Consider the following 20719-nt stretch of genomic DNA (forward strand, 5'->3'; position numbering starts at 1 on the left):
TATATGAGAGTGTTTTGTAACTGTGCAAATATGAAATATATAACAATATTATTCTCATGACTTAGAGTGGAAAAATATATAAACATTATAGTATTCATAGCATTTCTAAAATATATATCTGTCTAATAGAAAATAATTTTAAAAAAGTAAGTGCCGTACTTCTTAATCTTTACGTAAATATACATTCCAGTTGCATGAGCAATCCCATGTAAAGCCCCAGCAACCTGTTTACCTTTTAAATTAACAATCACTTCAACAGTTAATTGAGTATTGCTAAGCCAATAAATTACCCTTCAACATTACTGACTGGAAGCTTAGTTAGTATCCACAACAAGCCTGCCATTAATGAACTCATTCTCCAACAAAAAGCAAAGGAGGCATCAACTCTGAACTGTGGATGTGTTCAGTTCCCTCATTCTAAACACATTAGTACACTGTATTTTCCCACTTAGAGAAGCTTTTGTACACTGAGCATGTGGCTGTTTAAATGCCCCAGCGGGGCATCCAGAGGCTGTGGAAAAAAAGGAAAAATTATTTGGAACAATTTGCATTCGTTCAAGGGCAACGTTACGCATTTTACAGCCGGTTTATTGCTATTCTTGTGCTGTTTAAGCTGTCTTTCATGTCAAAAGTCCTTTCCTGCTTGCAGATCAGCCGGAAGCATTCTGCTGCGCGCCGATCGCCACCAACCCACCCCCACCCCCACCCCCCTCCCCGCCCATTCCTTCAGGGCTCCGGGCCTCTGATCGCGGACACCTTTTGCAATCTGGTTAAAAATAGGAGGCTGCCGAGATAAGCCTGAGTCCTGACAGGGAGGAAAGGCTCTTTTCTTTCTCTTTTTCTACTTTGTTCTCTTGTGTTTTAGAATGGGAGACACATGATCCCAGAACAGAGGAACAGTGTTCAGGAATTAGAACACGCTCAGGGGTGTAAAAACTTTAAAGGTGAAGAAAGTTCATTTAAAAGGTTCAACTTCATGAAACTAGGCTCATCATTTCAGTAAGTTGCAAGTTTTTAAAGAAAGGAGCATGTCGTTCTCTCTGGGTGGGACACAAGCGATACTCGCCTCTCTTACCTTTAAGATACACTATTTGATGCGCAGTTAGTTTCCTAGGTTCTACTCCCAAGTATGGTTTTTAAACTAGGGGAATATCTTTTTAACAAAAAAAATACGATGATGATTGCTGTTAGCGAATCTAACATAAAAGAGCAACAGTATCATTGAAATTGCAATTTGATAATGATCATTGTTAGGGGAAAGCTGAATAAAAATGACTCATATTTTTATTTTTTATATTACTGGTCATTTATCAATACTTTCTTAAGTGGGTCTACTTATTGAAGACAAAAATATGAGGATTTTTTTATACATGGTTTTTTGTTTAGTTTCTCTAAGAATTTCGATTAACGTCCTTTTATCGATTTCATGAGATCGGGAGATGATGACTTTCATTACTGTTTGCTTAAGCAACAAATCAAATATGCCACAAGCCATGAAATTAGAGACTTATTTGGAAATGAAACATAATCTAGATGGTAAAAGTGCAATAACTTTGAGTACTAGAATGTCAATATGATACTCAGTGTGGAATATTTAGTATGAAATGAAATGTCCTAGGAGGGGTCTTGGGAGTTTAATGAATTTCTTTGCCAGCAGGCAGGCCCATTTATTTGTTAATTTACCCAAATAAAGATCTGGGCTAAGCCAAATCCTGTGATATAAACCAGGATATGAGCGTGCCATCAAAGAGGCTAAAAAGGTGTGTGTTTTAATGCCACATCTATTCTTGGCAGTTTGGGAGCCTATGTATATTTTGGAAGGACAAGGAGAAATTAGTCAAAGAAGGAAATATGGGAATACAGTTTGAAAGTGGGGGGTGGGGTGAGATTTAAGGTGGAGAAGTCAGTTTACAGGAATTTCAGGACAAAAGAGATTTTGGAGTGTTGCTGAGGCTACAAGTGAGGCAGGTTCTGTGTGGCTGATGGGATGATGGGAAGTGTGTGGGGGTGGGGGTGGGCTGGAATCAAAGAACTAGCCAGGGGTCGGACCATGTGTTATGTACATTGAGCTCTATCCATGATTTTTTCTTTTAAACATAGTGTAATAACTTTTGCTGCTGGGTTTGCTGTATGAATTCATATTTTGAAAAATTCCTATTTGCCTAAGTTGCAAAAGAAAGCAGGAGATTTTATAAGTCATTCTTGTGTTTGTGTTTAAAGGTCACCAAGTGTGGTAGGTTACACTCCAGCAGACACAACACTGTGGTTTAATCAGACCAAATTTTACCTTCAAACAGTTTTACATGTAACAATCTTTGGAAGGGAGACGGTCTTCCCCGAAAGGGGCTCTCTCGTCCTAAAAGTCCAACTAAGAGGTGTTGTGAGCTTGCTAGTGTGATTACCACTGCTTTTGAGCACCTTGACCTGCGGTGTAGTCAATTGCCCCTCTGTAATATCCTGAGATGGACATTTTGTGTCTGTCAAAGGTGGTTTGCAGTGATTAATATCAGGGAAAAGGATCAGGATTTCATTGAAAAGATGGAATATACATTTGCACGAATGTCTGGAAAATCAACTTGCTCCTGAATTTTAAAGGACTAGAGGAAGAATCAGTGAAATTTTTGCAATACTCCTTTCCAATACATCCTGGTAAAGTCACGTGGCTCCCCAAGTTTTGAAAGGTAAATTGGATCTCTTGTAATGAGTGACTGCACCCAGTCACATGTGGTTTGGGAATTTACTTATTAATTTAAAAATTGTTGTTGTTCAGATGGTACCAGTGGGGTACTAAATTCAACTTTCTTTTATTGAGTGGGATTGTTCTAAATTTGCTAGTTTTATGGCTCTTGTAGTGAAAATTATTAAAAATGAGCACTAAGGGCCAACTTATTTTAAAAAACTAACCGGTGTTGCTCAAATATGTTTTTCATCTATAGGTCTAGGAAATAGCTTTTAGGTAAATTTGAAACTGCTTTGAGCTTTTTGGAATAAATATAATAGCACTAAATCAGGTATTTGCCATGTACCAGAGGTGGGCCACTGAGCATAATTTTGCTGGTCTAAGGAGTCACTTTTAATAACCAGGAAGCTTATAAGAAAAGCAGGAGGAGGCGTGGGGAAGGAATGGCTCGATACCACGTGATTAAGGAAAGGAGAAAAATATTTTGTGAGTACAGTTGTATATTTCATTTGCCTCTCTTCCTTTTCTTTTTTTGTCCTCCAGTTTTGCTTTCTTCTTTCTCTTGTTCTCTTTTGCTTTAAAAATATAGTTATTGCGGGGATGCCTGGGTGGCTCAGTTGGTTAAGCGACTGCCTTCGGCTCAGGTCATGATCCCAGGGTCCTGGGATCGAGCCCCGCATCAGGCTCCTTGCTGAGCAGGGAACCTGCTTCTCCCTCTGCCTGCCGTTCCCCGTGCGCTCAGTCTCTCTGGCAAATAAATACAATATTTTAAATATATATATATATTGCTTATTTTAAAGCTTAATAGGTGTCATATATATGTATGTCTAACTTTAGTGAATAGAGTAGCTTATTACCTCTTTGAATTGTTCATCTATGAAGGAAAATTTATTCCAAAGAGGCCCATTATATAGATGTGTCACTAATTCATAATATCTTAATGATATCTTAAGTGGTATCTTCCCAAGGAAGAGAGAGGAAGATGTTAATTATCAGGACTACAGCATATCCATGTATTAAACAGATTCTGTTAAGGAATTAAATCTTCTGCAAAAAGACATGGAAGGAATCCTAAAAGTGGCTACTGTATCAGATCCCATAGTTGTGGAAGAGTAATCCAAAAGGATTTCTTTTTCTTCAATCATTCTGTGTCTTAGATTTTCTCTTATTTTAGGATATTCTCCATCTTAACGGTATATGAATTCTCAAAGCTTAGCACACCACATTGTCGGGGAATGGAGAAGAGCAGAGAAAGTGAAATACTTCTAATAAGAAGCACTACAAAACTGTTATGGGAGAGACTATAAGAAGGTAATCTCATCTCTGGAAGATGAAGAATGTTCATGTGTCTCAGGTATCTGGGACCATGTATGAAGACCATCCCAGAGATCTAGACCATCAGGACTTGAAATACCATCAGGGATAGGAAAACACCTTGTACACTTCTAGATGTAGAAGATCCTGTATGACTTTGAGGGGAAGGGTCTAAGACTTAAAATAACAAAATTTACCAGTACACGGTCCCTAGGAGTGGTAGGCATTCAGACAGTTCTCTAAGGAAAAAGTCCATCATGGCGTTAACAAGGAGTCAGATCCCTTAAAAAAATCTCAAATGAATCTCAATCTTGAGGGAAGAATAATATGTACACAGAATTTTCCAAGGGAAACAAAGGTACAAAGAAGCTCTGGTGTCTGAGCAATTTCCTTTGAAATAGCTATGTGAGAGATACTAAGAAACAGAAACCTCTGGGTCCTGGAGACTTTGTAATTGTAATGCACAGGATGTCATTAGAAATACCCCATGCGTACAACAGCTGTAAATATTCAATGTATAAAATTCCTAGACATTAGGTATCCACAGATACCAGAGAATTCATATATGCAGGAAATCTTATAAATGTGAAAAGTAAAAGCCTACAGTAAATCTCAGATACTAAAAATCATCCCAGTTGACCCAGGGAAGAAACCCTCCATCTGTGATGGATTGTATCAAGAACTTCAAAATGCAGTGATTCCTGTTTGCTAGTTAAACATTTAGTTGCTCTATGACTTAGGGAAAGATGCTGAGATGTTAATTTATCTGGAGGGAGGATATGTCCATCATGCGGGATTGGTGGACACAGGGGAGTTGTAAGTCGGCAGTATCGACCAGAAAGAGTGTGAGCGTGAGGGGGATGCTTCCACTCAGGGAATACCATACTTACGGAAAGAGATACTTGTTCCCACTAACATTAACATCATATAACTAACTTTATTATCTTTCAGATTATAATTTGACTTCGATGCACTTGTTAATTAAAAAAGAAAAACTGCAAAGACATGAGTCTATAGTCTTTTTGTAGTTTTATTTTTTTTACCGTATGTTACGACAGTAAGGAGAGTAGAGTATACAGTTTCTGGAATTATATTGGTCTGGGGTTTAATCTGTAGTTCAGATAACTTTTGACGGTGGCATGATCACTACACATGACACGATGAGCTAGACCCAGGATTGTGATGATTACTCTAGGAAACCTCATCTAGGGCTGAATGACACATTTGTGCAAGGTGAAAAATGTTGCCCTTTTCTCTGACGAGACATGGCCTTGCACCAGGGAAGATGGCTTGGTGAGCAAAGGATGGATCTGATTTTGTCTCCTACTTTCCCCTTGATGGGTACCCTTGCTCAGTGAACAGCTGGTGCAGCCACACCAGTGGCCCTGGTGGCACCAAGTTTCCTAGCAGTTGGCAGGCCTGATGACATTCTACCTGGTTTTGCTTGCATTTTTTTCAAAGCACACTGTATGTATCTTTTGGATTTGTATTCAACTTACTAAAATGATAAATAAGGGATGGTTATTTTCATTTTCAAAGTTTATTTGCTTTATAATAGGGCATAAAATTATTTATTTAAATAATCTCCCCTATTATTTAGTTTACAAAACAGTTTAGGAATGCATGCAATAGTTAAAATATATTTTACTTTAAAAAAGTTTTTGTGGTAAGCCCCACAAAAGCTAACATAGATGATCTGTCTTTGCCACATCACTATCTGCCTTTACCAGAATGGTTGCAATATACAACGTCTACTCTTTTTTCTCCTTAGATTTAGAAAGTTTTGAACACACATACACACAAATATTTATGGCAGATTGTTCTATTGCTCCTGCTTATTCATTTACTTCTTACCCCCAAGACGATAATGCATTTTTGTCCCATTGATTTGAGGCTTGGCCACGTGACTTGTTTAAGATGCCAACTCTGAGAAGTTCTTTCACTTTGGTCCTTACCGTGAGAAAAGCATGTACAAGTAGGGCTCTGCTCCTTCAATCTGGCTTCTGGATTGAGAAGACAAATGAGGCAGACCCCATCGATCCACCCTCTGCAACAGAGCCACAGCCGGCCAATACTTCACCTGTAAGGTGAGTGAGAAAGAGCTGCTTGTCATTGTTAGCTCTGAGATGTGTGTGTGTGTGGGGGGGGGGGGGGGATGTGTTATCACAGCAAAAACTGTCTAATATATGTTTTTAATATTACTGCCATAACGACTATTTTTCTAATGTTTACAGCAGTCATTGTTACTTACACGTTTACAACACTGGAGTCCGTAAACTGCTATCAGATAGACGACCTCATTTGTGACTCACAACTTCATTAAGAGTAAGTGAGTAAGTTGAAACTAAGAGAAGTGCATGAATTCTCCCAAGGTCAAAGTGCTAAGGGGCACCTGGGTGGCTCAGTTGGTTAATTGTCCGACTCTTGACTTCAGCTCAGGTTGTTATCTCAGGGTCCTGAGATGGAGCCCCGAGTCAGGCTTCACACTCAGCACAGAGTCTGTTTGTCCCTCCCCCTCCTCTCTCTCTGCTCCTTGGCCCCACTCACACTCTGTCTCTGTCTCTGTCTCTAAAATTTAAAAAAGAAAAAGTGCTAGCAAGTGGAAGGATAGGATTTGAACTCAGGTCTTCTTATTTAAAGTTGTCATTTTTCTGGACCTTCGTTTAATCTCTAACCCACTTTGCAAACTTCTTTAGGGTTGCACACCATCCCAGTTGTCCATCACTCTGGCTCATGGTGACCCCATCTGTGCAGGTTCTTCATATATCCTAATACCCTACCTGACATTTCAGAGGCTTCCCATCTGGCTCAGGGGAAATCCTTAACATGTTCCACACAATTCTGAGTTGCCTTCCTGCTACACATCTTCCTCGCCTCAAATTCTTACATAGTCACTTCCTTGATTGCTCCCTGGCCTTCAACCACACTGGCTTTATTTCAATGTCCATGCTTCCTTCAGCCATGAGGTATTGTGCGTATTATTCTTTTCTGGCAAAATGCCACCTTCTCACACTAAAGTCCCACCATGGGCACATCTCCTTTCCCTTCACAATCTGGATCACTCCTATTCTTTCTTTACCTCTATGCTCTTAGTCAATGGCAAGGAAACCCCCTCGGACTTTTTGATCTGCATACTCTGAAAGGACATTTACCTCTGCTTCTGGTTGTGATCAATGTCGTTCAATTTGTATAATGTCTCTAAGTTCTATTCTTTTTCCTTTATTATTATTTTAGAAGTGTTTATTTATGTTACTCACCATAGCACTTAGCTCATTATCTGGTACGTACTAAGTAATCAGCAAACAGTCCTTAAATCACTGACTATGCAGATACAACACTAAATCTCAACCCAGCAGCAGTTGATGCAAATGAGCTGACAAAAATGGGACAGACGTGTCTTAGACCTTGATAAAGGCAGGGCTCTGTTGTATGTAGTTGGAGATCGTGATGAGAGGAAAATTGGGGAGGAAGAAGCCAGCCGGTCATTTGTGGCCATGGTAACATCACCAGGTAATAATCAGAGAGATAACAGAAAACATTCCCACTGGATATCTCTATACAAGGTTCACCACTTTGAGGATCTGTATACCAAGATCCAACTTACTCCCCTTTAGTGGCTCAAGTCATCAAACTTTCTTTCCAGTTTTCACAAGGGTGTTGTTTCCAGACTTGACTATCAGTGAAGTTTAGGGGTTTGCATGTGTTTCCCGAATCCTATCATTTTAGTAGGCCTTTATTTTCTGAGGCTATCTTTCTCTGTAGGTTTCATTCTATTTTTCCTTTGCTTGAATAAACAGCACGTTTTTAGGCCAAATAGAACAGAGGACAAAGTATATCCCGTTGATCCATGAAGGGCATAAAAGCAGGCCCCATTTTATGGCACACACACCCTTCTGGTATTACTGTTACTCAGGAAGGCAACCTAGCTTAGTCATGCCTATGTATTCATGCACCTTTTCCTTTTCTATCTTTTTCTTTTTAACACAGATCTATTAAGGATTTTCACTCTTTCACTGGGGCTGCTTCCTAATCCTATTTCTTTGACAGCAATATAAAATTTCCACTTCACACTAAAAACAGCCAAATGGAAAAAAAAAAATTCTTTCAGGTTTTCTGATAAAGATGGTCGTGTGTGTGTGTGGGGGGGGTATTGGACTTATACCTTTAAAAATAATATGTTGGTTTATAAAGATAAAAAAGAGAGAAGTGGGATGTGAATAGAAAAAAGGAGCAATAGTTTGCCTATAAAATTCAAATTAGGTGCAAGAATTCAATTTGAGAAGGGTGAGGGAGGCATGAGTAATGATGTGGGTAGAGAGCAACTGACCATGGGCAAGATCATCCAATGAGGCCAGTCAGGGAATGGGAGTTACAGGGAAAGCTAAGACCTCATTACAAAGCTGCATTGGCAGGCACTTGAATCCCAGTATACATTGAAATCTCCCAACCAGTTCTTGTGTTTTACTCAAGAGTACATTCAAGTCATCCCCAGTGCAGAGGTACCATTGCATGGCCCAGCTCAGAGTAAGGTCCAATTATCCAAAGGTCTCTTCTATTCTTGGAAACTTAGGGACTTGTTAAGAAGGCTTAAGATTCTTCTTCTTTTTCTTTTTTTTTTTTAAGATTTTATTTATTTATTTGAGAGAGAGAGAGTGAGTGAGAGAGAGCACAAGCCAGGGGAAGGGCAGAGGGAGAGGGAGGAGCAGACTCCCCACTGATCAGGGAACCCCATGTGGGACTTGATCCCAGGACCCTGGGATCATGATCTGAGCCGAAGGCAGACACTTAACCCACTGAGCCACCCAGCCACCCAGGAGTTTTATATTAAAAATGTCATACATACGTTCTCCTCTTCCATGACATCTACAAAGGATTACATCTAGTTAACTGAGTTTAGTTTGGAAAAAATCCTACCACTGCCACTATGGATGATGACACATGTTAAGTCATATAAAATAATAAGATTAGCTGGTGCTTGCTATCACATGCCATTGATTCATTAGGGAAATTCTTGTTCTAAGTTTGAACCCAGAACGAAATATGAGACTCTGTGACACATTCTGTCACCAGTTTGAAGATGTCCCTTATCTGCCCTTCCTTTGCCTGGCTATGCCAGTCTTAGGACCTCGGGATGAAGGTCTAACACATATATTCTAAAACTTTAAATTTTTGATCTGGTATCTTTAGTTCATTCTGCTACTATTTCTGCTTGTCTGACCTTTTCATGATTCCTTTATAATTTTCTCCTCCAGTCTTCTCATCCATCCATATATAATCTACCTGTCTTCTCTGTCAGTTTCCTGACAGATGGATAGATAACCCAAATCTGGTATATCCATTCAATGGGATATCGCTCAGCCTTGAAAAGGAAGAAAAGCCTGACACGTGCTAACAAGGATGAACCTTGAGGACATTATGTTGACTGAAATAAGCCAATCACAAAAGGGAAAATACTATATGAGTCCACTTACATGAGGTACTTAAAGTAGTCAAATACCTTGCAATAGAAAGTAGAATGTTGGCTCCCAGGAACAGCAGACCCGGGAATGAGGAGTTACTGTTTAATGGATACAGAGTTTCAGTTTTGCAAGATGAAAAGAGTTCTGGGATCCATGGTGGAGAGGAAAGCATGATGATGTGAATGTGCTTAATGCCACCTAACTATACACTTAAAAATGGTTAAGGTGGTGAATTTTATGTTATGTGTATTTACCACTAGTAAAAAAATTTTAGATTTCACCTCTAACATGTGAAACTAATTATAGATTGCTACTATGTGCTTTATGTTGAATTAGACACTTCACATACTTTATTCCTGATAAATATTATTATTCTCATTTTCTAGGTGAGGAAACAGAAGCTCAGAAGAGTTAAAATAATTTCATAAGTTTATGCAGTTAAGCAGCAGAAATGAAATCTGAATCTAGGTCTGTGTAGTGTCTCCATTACCCCATACTTCTGCTCCCCCCCCGGTTGTGTAGATACACACACAGATACATACACACACACACACGTGCGCGCGCACACACACTTGTGCTTGTGTAGATACACACACAGATACATACACACACACACACACGTGCGCGCGCACACACACTTCTATGTTTTCATCTTGGTATATAATATGTATTATTTCTTAGCTTAAATTAATTGTGTTACTATAAGTACAAATGTTGAGGCTAACCACTTAATTAATATCACAAAGTTAATCCACATAATCACTTTATAGTACGGGGCACAGACTGATTCTCATTGCCTCTGAGGAGAAGAGCTGCCCGAACACAAACAGCTTTATTGGTTGCCTCAGGAAGCAAGGAATTAGACTGATTGCTTAGGCTTAGGCTTTGCAATTACAACCTGGCATTTTGGTAATGGCGATTTAAAATTTAAGTTCCCAAAAGGCTTAAGACCAAGTGCATCACCTGAATTTTTTTCTGCCACATTTTTTTGGGGAAAAAAAAAGTGAATTATTTAAAAATGTATCTTGTGGAACTGCTAGAAGATTTTCCTAACCGTATCCCTCTCCAAATGAACGGACTATGTATTTATCATGTAACAAGAACAGTCTGTCTGGTTATCGGCAGAAGCTGGGTCCAGGTAAACAGCATGGCCTCAGCCTTGCTCGAGCATGTATTTCCTAAGTAGTGGGCACAGAGGCAGGGTAATTGGCTACCTCCTGGTCATAAGTATAGGTATGTTAACTGTGGGCCCGAGGGGAACCTCCATTTTGGTTTGTAGCTTATTATTAGGTGAGGAAATTACTGGACACCTCCAGCTGCCATTCATCAGCCACAGAGGCAGACTGGAGCCAAGTGAGAAGCCTGTGGGTGGATTCTGCCCAGTGCTGTGGAAATACAAGAAGACAGAGACAAATGTTTTCCAGCCTAGCCGCACTAAACTCTGCCCTGTCACAGTCCTTAACATGCGCGTTCAAATTGATTTAGTCCATTTACCCCCTCAACCTAACCATCTATTTTCCCCGAAGACTGACAGGTTTATGTGTCGCGACCATGTTATTATGTGTTGCTGCTCTGCTGGTAGCTATAGTATTTCAGAAACATTTACTTCCAGACATAAAGGATGGGGGGGGGGCGGTGTAGAGAGAGGGAGGTGAGCTTGCATCATTTTAATTCCTTTTTTATGGGGTGCAAAACATGCCCATCATGGCACCGACTTTCTTTCTCCCTCTCTTTTCTTTATTCCTTTCTGTGTCAATGATTTCCATGAAAAAGGCTTGAATAAAATTTCCCACTCGAGAAACACATCTGTCAGGTGATGTCAACGCCTGGCTTACTCCTCTTCCTGTTGGGTTGCAGACATGGCATTCTCTCATGGTCCTGGAATGCTGACATGGTCCGGTGGGCAAAAGCCAAACACAGGTAGGGTCAAGCTGAAAAAATCCACCGGGGGCCTTCTGTCCTCAGCTTAGTTCTGGAAGGAATGGGAAGAATCGAGAAACAATTTATTATCTCCGTTGCTATGTAAATTCAGAAAAGGGGGATGGTGAAGATAAAAAACAAGACAGCAAACAACCCCCTCTCAGCGGCAGGGATGTCAGTCAAGACATTCATTCCAAGTGCTTGTCCAGTTGGAGATGTTTGCCTCAGGATAAGCAGGAATTCCGATCTGACCCTCACCCTCAACATTTTTGGAACTGGATGAAAGTGTCTTATCTGAACATGTAAGAATATTTCTGGCGCTGAAGGCCAAAGACTAAAATTCAGAGTTAAAATAAATACTCAGTGAAGGAAAGGAAACAGCGAGGTTAAAGGTTTGATCAGATATGAACCTCTAAGTTAACTGGCTTTTACCATACCCTTGTTTTATTCTATCCGGTTTTCGTGTACTAATCTATGCGATGGCAAGGGAGAGACTCTCTTTTTACTCTTCCTGCTTTTGTGTTGAAGGGTAACAGACAACAATTCCATTGATTCATGTAGACGAATATAAATAAGATAAGCAAAATAAAATTAAATAAGCCAGTTTAAAGAGTGTACCAGATAGGAGCATTTTCCATGATTTCCTGTACATCAGTATTTAGTAATATATAGTATCTGATTCTATTGAATAGTCAGAATTATTGCCCAGTAATAGAAAAAGGTTTTAAAATAGTACCCTTAGAATGACTTGGCCATTTTATGATAAAATAGAATCTGGGGGAAGGACATTGAATGAAACAGACATATGTTCACACACACACACACACACACACACACTTTTTTTTAAGGAAAAAATGTGATTAGTTTAGCACGGATTAAACCTGAGGATTGGGGTGTTAGTCACCTAGAGACTTTCCAGGTGGGTCCTCTCTGGGCTGCTGGAGGTCACAGGAAGGACTCCCTGAGTAGGTGTTCTGATGGTGTTTGTGGTAATCCTTACATTATAAGCATTTAGATGACAACCTCTCATTTTCCCTGCAGTTCTCAGGGTCTGCATGGTTGACTGTTCCTAATCAGAGGTCACCTCAGTGACACACCGAGTTCCTCTAAGGCAGGGCACCCGGGGGCCCTTCGGGAAGTGAAGCATGTGGTTACTTTAAGCAGACATCCAGTCTCCGTTGGATGACTACGGAGTGAGACAGGCTTTCTGACATCCATCGGCTTTTCCTTGTGCTCAAGAATTGTGGGTTTGGTGCTCGGAGCTTTGATTCAGTCCTGCCTTGTGAGGTCCAGGGCGGCCACATGAATTACCCATACTGCTTTCTGCAACAACTGCATTTCCTTTGATGGGATGCCTTGCAAATACCACTTGATAACTCAAATCTTCTCAGGATGAAATTCTGATAGATCGCAAAACGACTATGGGGAATTTTTTTCTCCTGACAGTGATCTTTAAAAGCTATTTAAAATCTCTTTTTAAAGGGCATAAGGACCTAGGTACACAAACTACTCAGTCATTGAAAAAGTTACCTTCATTGGTTTGGAAATGTGATACAGAAGCTTTTAACACTATCAGGAAGTGGGAGATTGTGTGACCATTTGTTCCGAATCCAAAATTTGATATACATTGTAAAACATCAGGACTATCTTCATGGAACTACAGAACAGACAGTTTAAAATCAAGAATGTTCCAGAAAATTGGAACAAGTGATTGCCACAGTAATAGCTTAAATAATTAATATTTTGGTGCCTCTAGTCATATTTTATCTGTTTTAATCTTTCCCTAACAAAGTAAAATAAAAATGAATCTGTAAAAAAGTTTCTATTTGAATCAACCAAGGAAATCTCTCAGTAGTGGGCAGAGAATTTAGACAGAGAAAGAGCAATAAAACTGCTTTCTTCATCCTGCCAGAAAGTTATCCATCTAGTGTGGCTTTCTGGTGCAGAAACTAAGCTTGAGAATGATCAGCAATGTTACGAAAAGGTTGTAATTAAAGACTTGGGGGTTTTCTTTATTGGTTTTATCTTTTACATAAGCATACCTCTTTAACTATAAACCAAACCTCTCGTGGCTGTTTTTATTTGAGTAAAATTAAGTGATGAATCGTTAAATTCTATTCCTGAAACCAATACTACACTATATGTTAACTAACTTGAATTTAAGTAAAAAAAAAAAAAAAATCAGTGTTTAAAATTGTTAAAAATTGCAAGTTTTTGTATGCATGAAATCATGTTTTCTGTGTGTGTGTGTGTATGTGTGTGTGTGGCCTTGTCATAAAGTATTCCATCAGAAGACTTGAATCCATTAAAAATGTTTGTGGGATGGTGGTGGTAAGTGGTTATATATGCTACCAAAGAAAGTTTTGTGTTTTAGGGAGGGAGAGAGAGAGTAATTTTCAATTAAATTTTATTCTTAGTATAAATTACCATAGCATAAAATGCTCTCTCTTATATTCTTCCTAACATATTATATTTACTGAAATGGCCAGTATTTTCCCTTTTCTTGTTTTCTATTTTCCCACAGGACACTATTAGATATAGAAGAGGAACTGGTACTCTTGACCAAAGGGAAATGGCCCTGGCCTTCCTTTAGGTTCGATGACTTCGGAGAGCTAATCCATACAGGCAGTGGGCAGTGTGCTGTACTTTGAAACCCTGAGGGGAAGACCTTTTGGTTGTAAAGTAGTATGCTTCATCTTGGTTGTATGATAGTACAGTGTAGGGCGCCTGGGTGGCTCAGTTGGTTAAGCGACTGCCTTCGGCTCAGGTCATGATCCTGGAGTTCCGGGATCGAGTCCCGCATCGGGCTCCCTGCTCGGCGGGGGGTCTGCTTCTTCCTCTGACCCTCTTCCCTCTCTTGCTCTCTGTCTCTCATTCTCTCTCAAATAAATAAATAAAAATCTTTTAAAAAATGACAGTACAGTGTATCAAGAAAAGCAACAGGATTGAGATAAAGACGTCACTGAGAAAAAATACGAAATCACCTGTGTAATTAATCCTTTTTAGTTAAGTATTTTTGACTGAGTTCTGTTGAGACGGCCAGAGGGAAGTGACTTTGGAAGACTTTGCCTGCAGACACTCATGGTCAGTTATACCAAACAGCGTCTTACATCGCGTCAGCACACTGTAAGAAGACAGATTGCTCTCCAGAATCCTAGCAAATACAACTCAGTCAGGGCAAGTAGGCAGTGATTTCCCTTTAGCCAATCTATAATCTTTAATCGTACTATTCCATGTCCTTCAAAATTGAATGAGGGTTAATACAAGAGCTGATTGTCCATCTCACATTCTATCCAAACTATGGCTCATTTGACTCTATAATTCAGTTGTATTTTGAAGGAGAACTTACATGCTTGCCTTTCTATTCTGTTTACTTTTTTTTTCATTGTTCCTTGACTTTCCATCATTGCAAAAAGGATAGCGGTAGCTCCTTCCCAAGCAGTTCTTGAGTGCCTGGGGGCCTCCCCACATACTGCAAGACCGTTGCTGAGAAAGCAAAGTTAGTCGGGAGGAGTCCTGGGAAATATTTTTTGATTTTGGCTCTGGAATTTAAATCATGAACTTTTATGTCTGACCATATTCAATACTAAAATGTTTATCAATAATTTGGAATAATTTCTTCACTCTGAACCACACTATTTAAGAACGAAAACTTGAGAGTTTAATGACAGAGCAGCTTAATATATACATATATAATTTATATATAATGATATATATGCAGTTATATATTATTATATATAATGAATACATTACAGAAGTATACAGGTATAATTTATACACACACACACATATACACATTTTGCCTTGGTGTGTAAATGTATAATACAAGAAACAAAGTGAAACAGATTTCCCTTGTGCTTAAAGTTACCTTGTTGGATTTCGTATAATTCAAAAAACAATTTAGGGGAGCCTGGGTGACTCAGTCAGTTAAGGTCTGCCTTCGGCTCAGATCATGATCTCAGGGTCCCGGGATCGAGTCCCACGGCAGGTTCCCTGCTCAGCAGGGAGCCTACTTCTCCCTCTCCCTCTGCCCCTCCTCCCTGCTCTCTCTCTCTCTCTCAAATAAATAAATAAAATATTAAAAAAACTATTTATAGAACAACAGCTGTATACTAGATGTTAGCAACAGAGAGGGAATAAGATATACAGATTTTTGTCCTTAAGGTTCTTATGGTGTAATTTAGGAGACTGAAAAATAAACAGAAAATGTAATTATGTGACCAGGTAAGCAGCAGAAATACTATGTTCAGGCTGCTGTGCACTCCAGGGGCATGCAATGCTCTAGAGGGAGTAAAAAAGTACAGAGAATAATTGAGAGAAAATTTGACCTACAATTTTGCATTCTAATTGCATGTCGAACTTCTCCTTGTGGGTAATCATCAGATTTATACAATAACCTTCAAAGCCCACATTGTTGTTGTTGTTGTTTTTAGTTATGTCCCTGACTAGATATGATTTTTTTCCTTTCAATCCTGACATTTTGTTATTCTGTGATTAAAGAAATTTGGTCTAGCTGCTTGTTTTGTAAGAAGCACAGGTTTAAAAAATAAACAACAATGTCCTTCTCCCCATTCCTATTTTTTATTGTTGTTGACTTTTGTGAATTTCATAGACCTTAGCCCCACATATGTTAGAGACAGTTTGAGAGATTTTGTGAATCATTTAATAAATTTTTACCTTGGTACTCAACTTTGATGTAATGATCATTACACAAATTAATGCTTTCAAAATTGCTGAGTTTTGGTTAAGTTTAGGTTACAGTAATGCGAATTATGACATGTTTTATCTTTTATTTTAGTTATCAAGACCATACTGGATTAGCCTGCAGGAAATCTGGTCAATTTTCATGATAAATTGACTTGGCTATATAATGCATAATTCAGTTTCACAGCTGTATAGTCTGGTGTGTTCTCTGAGGCGTGTAGCTTTACTTGTAGATTTGCATCAAGAAAACCTACTCCAGTAAGTTTGATTTGTATCTCAGAAACATATAAATATGTGCATATTAATTTTTAACATAAAACCAAATTATATACTTTATTATAAACACTGCATTTATTTTTCCTAAAGTCCAAATGCCAGGTTTTGAAAAACCACAGGAATTGTTGTGGAAGTTTTTTCACAACATTCTTGCGGAATCCCTTGTTTACAAAAATCTCACTTTTTTTCTGCTCATAGTTCCAAAAAAAAAATGCTCCTTAGTGGGTATTTAAATTAGGTGTTGAATTTTTATGGTGAAGAGGCTGGATGGCATAGTGTCTAAGATTACGAGAATTAAAAGCATAGGTTGTAAGTATTCCTTTTCTGTTTTTATAATTGCTAAATGCCATAACATGAACGAAACCCATATATACAAATGGAGGTTTGTATATCCCCATCTGTGACTGAGATGAGGACAACAGGGGAATGTAGAAATCACTCTAGGATGGGTCCAGTCCCCACTGACGTTACCGTCCTGGTAACATAGACACAGAATACATGTCTATTAATAAGGACAAAAGCTTAATGTGAGTCTTGACGGTACTGAGGCCACCTGAGTTCAGTGACAAGGGTAGATAAAGTGACTAGTAAGCTATGTGGAAGCTGCTGACAGAACGGACGGTGAGAGCTAAGGTAGGTGTGCTAAGAAGCATTTCCACGAACCTGATTAAAATACACCTCCTAGCCAAGAACAGCCCGAGGCATTCTATGATCTGGAAGAGCCTTACATAGATATAGTTCCAATGTGGAGAATATCTGTTCCACAGTCACTGAAATAAAGTTTCTTCCTCAAGCTTCAGCAATGTGTAGTTCTTAAGGTTTTAGAGGAGAGGCAAAAAAGTGTTTCCAGATGTTTGAAAAATATCTTTGTAGGCAGAATGCTCAGCAAATGAGTTTTTGCTTTGGTTGTGCTTACCTTTGAGGAAGTTCAGAGATTGCAACTTAAATAGTGGGTGTGAAGTCCATCTTGAATTCAATTTCATGTGAGTATTAGGTTCTTTTTAATTTCCTCTTTTATGAGTGGCCCAGAAATACACTCTTTACCACCTGGTATATGTCAGGGAGAGTGTTGGGACACGGTGAGCAAGTTAGTTGCTAAATATCCGCAACTTCTTGCTTGCTACTTTATTGTTACTATTCATGGCCATTGTCATTCCTCAGAATCATCAGAAATAATTAATGGAGGTGAGGAAATTAATGCTATATTTTTATTCCTTATTAGAATATTAGAATGATTATTTGACAGAGACATTATGTAAATTAAATGTCAAATATGTTTTTAAGATTTTATAGAGATGTTTATTTACTATTACATAAACATTTTTGTGAATAGGAACAAGTTAAGGTTACTGGGTAAATACAAGGTAAAAATTATATTAAATGCTGCTGAACTATTGTATGCATCTAAGCAATATTATAGACAACTGAAATCCAAATTTTGGTGTGCTAAATATCCCCTAAGGGTTATGACACAATTAGAACATAGTCTGTGAACTATATAACTAAATTTCACCAATACTTCAAAATTTTCAGATGCCTTTATCTTATAAATTCATGATTGCTATATTTAGTATAATTTTAAAATATTGATAATTTATTAAAAGTTAATTAATAATTTTCAGTAACTTCTTTTGGTATATGTTTTCTCTATTTCTCCCAATACTTTGAGATCGAAGAAACAGCAGAAGGTTACTACCCAATCATGCAGAAAAACTGACCTGGAAAATTAATAGCACAGCTGGGAAGGCTAATGAATTTAGCATTTAAAAATGCTCGTAAAGGTTCAAAATCTATCCCTGGGTCCCAGAGGTGGCTCTTTGTGATATAATCAACCCAAACATGAAACTTCAGAACCATTTAAATATCCACTGGTGAAATACATTTGTCTGTACTACAATTTTCACATTTTTTTCTCACAGTTGTCTTTCATCACTCATTATTTGCTTCTGACAATGTTCATTTCTTATATTCTCTTTAAAAAGACAAGTTGCTAATTGACTGGCAAGGTAGCTGGCCCTGGTTAAAAGTCTGTTATTGAATTCCTATAGTGGGAGTGAAAACAAAAATAGGGATGGATACCCATGTTATGCCTACAATTAACAGAGTAAACATCTTAATAGGCATAGAAGACACAAACAGATGTTCTAATTGCATGTCTGTGAGAAACTGATGTTTACTGGTTCCACTCTGGCTTGGCCTTTGAGACCTCAGGAAGTTTCCCTCCCAGTGGGGATTTCAGTGATTTATTGATTTCAGTACAATGAATATTTCAGAAACTAGCAGGATTTTTAAGAGGTTAAATACATCCTTACAAAGGTTAGCATTAATTCATGCTTGAAGGGAATGCTTAACTCTGCTTTAAACCAGGCTAAGGATGGTCACATTTGCCACATTCCTGCCTAAGTGGGAAGGAACACGGACAGGGGAGCAGAAGGATTTCCTAATAGAGAATGTAGAAGTAAAACATTAGCACAGATTTTTTTTCTCCCAAACTGAACAAACATGAGAGATGTATGAATAATTGCAAACTCCTAAAGGTGCCTGGTTGAAATGCTGATTAGTCTTGATCATAACAGTAAAGATCTATTTTAGACTTGTACTTGAGACACTCAGAACTGAATAATGTAATAAGGCTCAGAAACTTGAAAGGTTTTTCAATACTTAGAAATGCTTAATTTACCACTCACCTTCTATATTGAATTTACAAATTGATTCTGATGCAATTGTTTGGCCAGTGTCTACCAGAAAGAGTCTAAAAAACAATTGATGGGTACTTTGTATTCTTCTGCTTTCTTTCTTCTTCATCACATTCATTGATATTGATAAGCCAGGATGTCCTCTTTGGTATTAATGATGATACTCGTTATTTACCCGGAATACTTATCCAGAATTTACTTCATGCCAGGTACTGTGTAAATGCTCTAAGCAAATGATCTCATTAAAAGAATGCCATTACATCAGATGAATAAGTATGAAACATTGACGGACTGTTATTTTGTAATAAATGCAAACAGTATTTTATCTTCTTAGCTTCCCCTTTAAGTTGTGTTCAGTGACTGGTTACTTGACATAGGATCTGGCTAAATTTCTTCTTCCTTAGATTAAAGAAAATGCTGATACGAATTTTGTGATGGAACAGGTCTCCTGCTTGAATATTTTATGGCTGCAGACCAGTGCCAAAGGCACCACAGGTGGCCATGGGGGGCCTGAAATGTGGCTGGTCTAAATCAAAGACTTGGGATGCAGCGAAGAATTTAAAATAGTACCTTAATATCTTTATATTGATTACATGTGAAAATGGTAATAATTTAGACATACTGGGTTACATAAAATATATCATTAAAATGAATTTCACCTGCTTCTTTTTACCTGTGGCTACCAGAGAGTTTAAATTTTAGTAACCTGAATTCTTTCCCCGGTGAGCACGGTACCGCTTCTCAAATCTTGGTACCAGATTGGATACTACCAACTTCATTTCCCGTTCCCTGCTAATTTTTGCATGCTACCTGCTTTTTATCACAGCAACCACAGATAACCCAGTTTCACAAAGATAGGCCATCATCTTAAAATATAGTGAGATCTAACATTGAAACTGTGAAACACCTTGATCTAACAGTTCTCATGGTGTCTAATACATGTCGAGTAGTGCTAGAATTTCCTCAAACATTTAAAATATCCAGTAACACCTCTCTGTGTTAAGTGAGGTTCCCTGGTATGCTTTGGCCCACAGTTTGGGAACCACGAATGTAGACTATTAGAAACAAGTTTTAGTTTTGTACATATCTCATAAGTAAGTCGAATTATAAATCCTACCATGGTATCAGAATACATAATCTAATTCACCTTTATGCTCGTTCACCTATCCATTCATTTAGTCATTCAAATTTTATCTAAAACGTGCTAAACATGGAGGCCTACATGCTAGTGACACAGCAGCCCCAGTCTCGTGGAGTTCGCACTCTAATAAAAAAAGAAACAAAGAAACAGATTTCAAAATTCCCGGTAAACAAACAGGGTAATTGCAAATCATGATAGGCGCTTTGAAAGAAGTGATGCCCCAGAGCACTGCTGGGGCGAGAGGGGGATGGTCCGCCAGATGAGGTGGCCAGAGAGGATGTCTCTGAGGTGATATCTGAGCAGATACCAAGCCTGGGGTATGGCGAACTGGAAAATAATCTGAAAAGAGTGTTCTGGAAGAAGCAACAGTAAAGACTTTGAGAGTGGAAATAACTCGGGGTGTTTGAGCAACAGGTAGGAGACACCGTGGTTGAGGAAGGAAAAGGCTGATGTGAGAAGTAGAAGGGTCGGCAGGAGCCGTATCTTGCAAGACTTTAGATGCGGCAGTTGTTGATTTAAGCCTGGCTGA

General features: G+C 38.6%; 1 long non-coding RNA gene across 4 annotated transcripts in view; it reads left to right on the forward strand.

Moving 5' to 3' along the window:
• The window catches only part of LOC123848260 (uncharacterized), a 319093-nt gene that overhangs the window by 267467 nt on the left and 30907 nt on the right, over positions 1-20719 (forward strand). For all 4 annotated transcript variants that reach the window (XR_010409535.1, XR_010409534.1, XR_010409537.1 and 1 more), the window contains 2 exons: positions 5888-6081; positions 6229-6319. This is a non-coding gene — a long non-coding RNA (uncharacterized LOC123848260). The remainder of the gene's footprint in view (positions 1-5887; positions 6082-6228; positions 6320-20719) is intronic.

This window comes from Mirounga angustirostris, unplaced genomic scaffold (genome assembly GCF_029215605.1).
Source record: "Mirounga angustirostris isolate CCGP_5_RB_7025 unplaced genomic scaffold, mMirAng1.0.hap1 SCAF_2, whole genome shotgun sequence".
NCBI classification, from domain to species: Eukaryota; Metazoa; Chordata; class Mammalia; order Carnivora; family Phocidae; genus Mirounga; species Mirounga angustirostris.